Here is a 7,943-nt window from a genome sequence, read left to right on the forward strand (position 1 = left end):
CAGAAGCCGATTTTTTTTTTTTTAAATCGCCAAATACCATTAAACATGAAGCTACATGTATCAGGAATAAGGAAACGTTTGCAGCTATTTTTGTAAATATTAGCAGACCCGTAGTATTTCTAGGAGCCTTGGTGGCACACTGGTTAAAGCGCTCAGCTGCTAAATGAAAGGTCGGCAGTTCAAACCCACCAGCTGCTCTGTGGGAGAAAGATGTGGCAGCCTGCTTTTGTAAAGATTTACAGCCTTGGAAACCTTATGGGGCAGTTCCACTTTGTCCTACAGGGTCAGTTTGAGTCAGAGTTGACTCGATGGCACCAGGTGTAGGATTTTTGGGCATCCCTCCCCTGCTCCGTGATGTCGTGTGGATACCTACAGACTTGTCTGTCCTGAGATGAGCTCTTGGGAGCCAGACCTGTGGTCTCCTCTGTTGTGGAGGATGCTGTGGTCTGACTAGCCACTGCCCCGCTCTCTCCTGACTCTGGGAGCTGCTGGGAGTCAGGCTTTGAAAGTCACGTCTCCTCTGTGGAGTAAGAATGAACCACATTCCTCTAGTCAAAGGACTTGCAAGAGGAAGCCAAAGTTGCTGTTCAGCATCTGCCTCCTTGAATGACTTCCTTCCTCCCGATTCTTAGAAGGCTCGTGATGCACACATCCCCCCGGGCCCACTGACACAAGATTTTCTGGGCTGTTTCCCTGGTCGCAATATGAAACAAGCCTGTGTTGAAATCACTGGCCGGAGCTGTAAAAGGAAGGGAAATACAAAGTGGTGGTAGCGAGTGCACTCTGTAAAACGTATAAAATGCTATCCCAAAAAAAGCAAGGTTCTGTTTCTTAAATGAATGCAGCAGAGGTAGAAAGTAGGCTTGTGACTCAACACTTGGTGATGCATAAGACAAGGTGACCTCTAAGGTACTTCCAATGAAATCCTTACTTTCTCTGCTGGAGCCTTATGTCACAGGACTTCCTAGTTCCTTGCAGCAGACATGGGCTCAGCTGGCTCGATGTAGAGTCCCAGGGTGGAAGGGACCTTGAGAGGTCAGCTGAGTTGGTCCCCATAGCCACAGCAGCCAATGGTTGCAGCTTTTGGTAGCCATAGTAACTGCCCTGCATCTAGGACTCAGATGGTCATCAGCCTTCCAGCTGCCCCAGCTGTCTGCATACGTATTCTCCTCTGCAGATGAGCCATGGTGAGGACTATGAGAAGTTCTGCTGTGTGGGGGCCCCTGCGCCATCTCAGTGTTTCCCCTAGAATCTTGGACTAGGTAGTTGTATCCACCTCTGGCTTTCAGACCCCAGTCTGAAACGGAGGGGAACCACACACACTGAGGGTGGAAGACACTCATCAAGCAAAATCCAAGGGAAAAACACCAGGTTCCAGTTCCAGAAACTGGAGGAGGGTGAGTTCTCCCTGTTCAGAATAGATGGATGAAGGTTGATTCACAGACGGAGATGACTCAAAGGCTCCCAGAGCATGTTGAATTGCATTCTCTGAGTCCAGAAAGAGGGTGTGCACTCCTGAAGTGAGCTGCGAAAGGGCTGTCTGAGAGATGACCGTGGAGCTGCCGGAAGAGACCTTATTGGGCCACAGACAGCAATCTAGAAAGCAGTAGCCGAGACAAAACACCCTGGAGGAAACAGAGCCTGACAGCAAAGAAGTGAAAACTATGCCTTGGTGGTTGGTGGAGCTGTGGCCTTGGGCAAGTAACTTAACTCCCTGGGCCAGTTTAATTTTCTCATCTGTAAAATGAGGAATTTTGGAATGGAAGCTCTGAAAAATCCATCTTCAAAGTCATCCTTTCAGGGTTAATGGTAATGATGACATTGAGCTTCCTATGTGCCAGGCATCATTTCACTATCCTCTCAACAGTCCTGGTGGCTCAGTGGTTTAGCATTAAGGCTGCTAACCAAAAGGTCAGCAGTTCGAATCTACTAGCTGCTCCTTGGAAACCCTGTGAGGCAGTTCTACTCTGTCCTATAGGGTCGCTGTGAATCGGAATCAACTGGATGGCAATGGGTTTTGTTTTGTTTTGTTTTTTTGTGGCAGCGGGTCTCAACAGTCCTGTGAAGTAGGTTTTCTTGTAATTACCATTTTACAGAGGGGGAAACTGAGGCACAGAGGTCGTGCGCCCAGGGTCATATGGCTAATAAATGGCAGTCTGTCCCCAGAACTCACTCGTAGCCTTTGTGATCTCTACTGTGCTGGCTGCTTAGGCATCAGTATTCTCCTTTCTTCAGAGCAGTGCCTCTAGACCTTTCTCATCTTGGCACATCTGGGGGATGCGAGGTAAATAGATGAGACAGCTCCAGGTGACTTGCCCCAAGGGCTCCTTTGCCCGGACCCCCCAGCTGCTCTGCAGGTTGTGGGGATTAATCTTGCCCCATTTATAGGACACTGGTTAGGAACGTCTATAGAGAATACTTAAAATTGTTCTCCAAGACTTTCAGTCATCCTTCAGAGAGGAGACTGCCTCATCTTTCTCTTCCAATGTATGAAAGCCAATCACAAAATGTCCCCATAGCTATACCAGAGAAAACTCTCATTAAACCGAGACCATCCCTAACCCTTCAACTAAACCTGGGAGCCTCTGGAATCAAGGTTATTTTAAAACATGGGGTGGTGTGATGTGGTTCGCATCCCTTCTAAGAAGCAAGCCTACAGGTAAGTTCCCTTTGTTCCCCTGCTGTGATGCTGGAGGGCTTGGGAGGGGGGCAAGAAACGGAAGGATTGAACAGCCTTGTATGCTGGAATCCGGACACGGATGGTTTTACTGAGAGTAGATTTTGAAACAAGATTCGCAGTTAGGAATGTTTTTCTTCAAGTGTGGTTCTGTGTGGATGTGTCTTCAAGTGCTTCAAGACTTTCTAAACTAGAACAATAGGGGAAAAGGGGAACCAGTCTAACTTAAAGGTTTAGGTCCTAAAATATTTTTAAGAAAACGTAGATACTGCTTTCAGGTTGTACTGTAGTGTGGTACAGTGGAGCCACGTGGGCTTTGAAGTCAGGTTTGAACCTTCACTTTACTGCTTAATATTAAGCTTTGTGACCTAGAGCTTGTTCCTTAACCTCTCTTGAGCCCAAGTTTCCTTATCTGTGCATGTCACACAGGGTTGTTGTATGGATTGAATGAGGTAATGGACTCGGCACAGGGCCAGGCACACAGGAGGCTCTGGGTACCTGGATAATGTGAGTAGAATGAGGAATGCCAATGAAAAGAGGCAGAACAGTAGGTGCCTCTTACTGCATAAAGGATGTCAAGTATAGTGCTCTACTATTCTGGAATTAACTGCTGGACCCAGAATTTGCAGATGTATTGTTAACCTCTTGAAAAGCTGCTAAGTAAAAATCTGATTTCTTTTGTCCCCTAAAAAACACATTCACAGAAAGTCTCATTGAAAATTAAAGATGACTATGCTTGAGTATGGAGCCCTGGTGGCTCAGTGGCTTAAGAGCTTGGCTGCTAACCAAAAGGTCAGCAGCTCAACGCTCCTTGGAAACCCTGTGGGGTAGTTCTACTCTGTCCTATTGGATCACTATGAGTTGGAATCAACTCGATGGCCACAGGTATGCTTGAGTATCTAAAATACCGAATAGAGGTGTGCAGGTGGGTGGGTCCTACTGGGCCTGGGCAGTAACGCACTTACTGAGGTCAGGGCTCCGGACACATGCGGGGAGGTGTCAGGAGGACCTTGTCCTTGTTTAATGAATCTGAAAGGTACAGATAGAAAGGAGCACTTCGAAGGTCATATAGCCAGTTGGCAGCAGAACTGGAAAAAAACCCCACATTTCTTGATTCTGTGGTCACCAAGCTCCAGAAGTTATTTCTATGAAAAGAATGTGGAAGGTGAATTCAGCAATAGAAACTAGTCAAGTTTTCAGCAGGTGGCTCTGCAGAGTGGCTGGGTTTCACTTTTCAGAAGAGGTAGAGCCCAATTATTTTTATGAGAAGTTCTGAGCTGCCCCTCTGTTTTGTTAGGAGAGCCCCTGCTGCCTGCAGTAGAATGGTAGTTGTTGGGTAGACATTGACATTAACAAAGCTCATGAAACTGGAAAAACTGGTCCAAGGATTATTACCTCAGTGGGATTTCTGGGTGGGACTATTTCCTGAGTGTGCCTGCATGGAACACACCAAGTCACTTTCTGGTGTTCTGAGAGATTTCTCTTGGTGAAATGGCAGGCTGGTCATGGGACGATCAGTGCGTGAAAATCCCTCAGAGCCATACCTCCTAGCCAGGTGATAAAGCTGGGATGCAAACTAAATCAGGTCCTTCTTACAATTTAGGGAGCCCTGGTGATGCAGTGGTTAAGAGCTTGGCTGCTAACCAAAAGGTCTGCAGTTCAAATCCACCAGTCGCTCCTTGGAAACTCTATGGGGCAGTTCTACTCTGTCCTATAGGGTCGCTGTGAGTTGGAATTGACTCGATGGCAACGGGTTTGGTTTTTGGTTTGGTTTTCGAATTTAGAGTCGCATACAAAAGGGAGGTAGGAGGCTGTAGTGCAGCAGTAACTAATCCAGCATTTCTCAAACATTGGCTGCAGGACCCCTTTACCCTCTGAAAAATTATTGAGTCCAAAGAGCTCTTGTTTGTGTATTTTACCTATTGATATTTATCATCTTAGAAATCAAAACAGAAAAACTTTAAAAGTATCTATTTCATTTAAAAATAAACCCATTACATGTTAGGATAAATATCCATAACAAATGTAATTGCTTCCCAGAACAAACATTTTAGAAGAATGGCAGTTTTAAATTTTTAGCAGGCCTCTTTAGTGGCTGGATTGTCACCTGCTTCTGCATTCAGTCTGTTGTAATATCATAGTCACGCAGACTCTAGAAAACTCCACTGTACACTCATAAGCAAATAGTTTGACCCTGTAGACCACCTGAAAGGGCCCTTTGAAGAGTCCCCAGACCACACTTTGGAAACCATTGATCTAATCCAAAACATGAGGGAAGAAAAATTCTACTAAAAGGTCTGGAAGTTAGTGACTGTGTGTCAGGGGGGAGAGAGAGACTGACCTGAGTTACAGCAAAAGGCCCCACATTTGGCTCATGCCCCACAGAAAGCAAACTCGAGAGGGTTCACCTAGATGGTTTCTGACGTTCCTTCCAACTCTAAATTTTAATTCAATAGACCCTAAGTGCCTACCACATGCTAGGTCCTCAGAGGATCCAAAGATAAGTAAGACATGGTCCCCGCAACCAGGGGAATTACGTTCATTTGATTTTGGGAGGCTACTTAAGGGGAGGGCAAGACCCATTGCCCAGTCTTTTGTATGACAGCAGGCATGCAGGCATGGGATAAGGGGCCAGTTTTCAGTCCCATCAAAGGGAGAGACCCAATGCAATGTCATTTACTCCTTCCCTGTTCGACCAGCACGTTGAACAGTGCCCCATCTGGGCTCCCCATTTAAAGTTCCTGTCATTCAGTTACCTGCCCTCTCTAAATTTGTAATTACCACCCATTTGTACCTTCTGGCAGGACGGAAGCCCGTGTTTCCTCCCTTGCCATTCACTACCTGGCAACTTTAGCATTCACGTTACTGACCTGTCTGAGATCTGGATCTCACAGTTTCCTCCGGGCCTCCACTGCACTAACCTTCATCTCTGCCACCCACCAGGGCACTGCTGGTCCCTTCTCCCTTATCCTCTCCTTCTGGTGACATCTCACTTCCCAACTCTCCTCCTTGCCAAAGTTAAGCTCTTTAAAGTGCCTCAGCCCATCTGCCTCAAATATTCAATCCTTACTGCTCACTGGCTGCTTATCCTCCACCTCTGCTATTCTCAAAAGTACTTCATTCAGCCCCACTGCTCTCACAGCCAACCACTGTCTTTCTCTTTTTACTCACTGCCAAACTTCTTGAATGAATGGTAGATACCGGCCACCTCCATGTCTTCACTGTTAGTTAAACCTCTGCATACTCCCTGCCCCACCTTGTTGCTGTTAGGTGCCGTCAAGTTGGTTCCAACTCACAGCGACCCTATGTACAACAGAATGAAACTGCCTGGTCCTGCACCATCTTCACAGTTGTTGTTATGCTTGAGCCCACTGTTGCAACCACTATGTCAATCCATCTCGTTGAGGGTCTTCCTCTTTTTCGCTGACTCTCTACCAAGTGTGATGTCCATCTCTAGGGACTAGTCCCTCCTGATAACATGTCCAGAGTAAGCAAGACAAAGTCTCACTATCCTCACTTCTAGGGAGCATTCTGTCTGTACTTCTTCCAAGACAGATTTGTTCGTTCTTCTAGCAGCAGAGTATAACTGCCCCATAGGGTTTCCAAGGCTGTAAATCTTTACGGAAGCAGATTGCCACATCTTTCTCCCGCGGGTCCTTCTGGCAGTCCATGGTATATTTAATATTCTTCACTAACACCTTAATTCAGATGCATCAATTCTTCTTCGGTCTTCCTTATTATTCATTGTCCAGCTTTCGCATGCATATGAAGCGACTGAAAATACCATGGCTTGGGTCAGGCGCACCTTAGTCTTCAAGGTGACATCTCTCTTTAGACCCATATTTATTTGTTGTCTGTATTCCCTACCAGAAGGAAAACTCTATGAAAGCAAGAATTTTTGAATTTTACTTACTACTAAACCCTCAGCTCCTAGATCAGTGCCTGGCAGAGTAGGCCCTCAATTATTTCTTGAGTGAATGAAAGGCTTGTCTTCCCTATTACTATAAGCTCCATAAGAATACAGGCTTTGTTTTGTTCATATCCCCAGTGCCCAGCACAGTGCCTGGCACATAATAAACACTGAAATATATATTAAATTAGTGAATGAATCCCATTGCCATCTTTAAAAATGCAGCTTCAATATCTGGTTGATATTCTTAGGATATTGTCTTTTGCATCTGCCCCTTCCCACTGTTACCTCACGCCTGGGCTACAGCAATAAGCTCTTCAAAGCTCTGCTGCTGAAATCCATCCTGCAGATCACTTCCCTAAAATAACATTTTGCTATTGCTCCTGTGCTCAAACTTTCAATGCCTCCCCATTGTAGTTGCTGATGTACAAACAGGTGGTCTTGCAAAAGCTCATCTGCAAGTTTGCTTCTTGGAACGGTGGAACAAAGTTTCCCATGACTGATACATACTGATGCTTAACCCTCAGGTCAGCAATATGTATATATATATGTGTATGTATATATATATACAATATAGAACATATATATACATATATATATATCCCATAGCACAATTCAAGTCACCGAGCTGTAAACAACGTTACTTTTGGAAGATGTGCTCAGAGTTTCATCTTGGGGTGCCAGGAACTATCCCCATCCAAGCCCAAATGGATGATTCTCACAGGGTGTCTAAAGACACCTTTCATTTAAGGCTCGCTCAAGTTCCAATGAGGCGCCAAGAGGTCACAGGGCTAGGTGTGATTTCAACCCCAGCTGACCTCAAAGGCCACACTCCTAACACGCTACACCCCGGCAGGCGACTCCTGTCCCTGCCACCCTGGGCGTCCAGTCCACAGATCGGCACACGGCGGGGGCCCGAGCCAGCACCCCAGAGGCGGCGTAGATGCAGAAAGAGTGGAGTGTCAGAGCCTTTAACTGCTGTACGACTCAGCCCTTTACAACCGGGAGCTCGGCGTGACCGCCACCTGCGCGGCCACCTCGTGCCCGCATTTCCTTTCCGCAGCTCCTGAGGTCTTGAAGATGAGGGAGCGAGTAATCCTGGGTCACAGCCGGGTGTCCCAGCACTCTCGGGTTCTTTCAGTTGAACAGTAGCTCGGCTTCCCGAATCCCCAAGGATCGACGGCGGCGACCTTCACCGAGGGTCCACTGGGAAGCCCGGCCCGCTCCCGCTCCCGCTCCCGCTCCCGCTCCCGCTCCCGCTCCCGCTCCCGCTCCCGCTCCCGCTCCCGTTCCCGCTAGCCGGGTTTTGCCAAGGCGCGTGCGCGGTGCGCGAACGCGGAGAGGGCGCGGCTGGCC

Source organism: Trichechus manatus, unplaced genomic scaffold (assembly GCF_000243295.1).
Source record: "Trichechus manatus latirostris isolate Lorelei unplaced genomic scaffold, TriManLat1.0 scaffold00061, whole genome shotgun sequence".
In the NCBI taxonomy this organism is placed as follows: domain Eukaryota; kingdom Metazoa; phylum Chordata; class Mammalia; order Sirenia; family Trichechidae; genus Trichechus; species Trichechus manatus.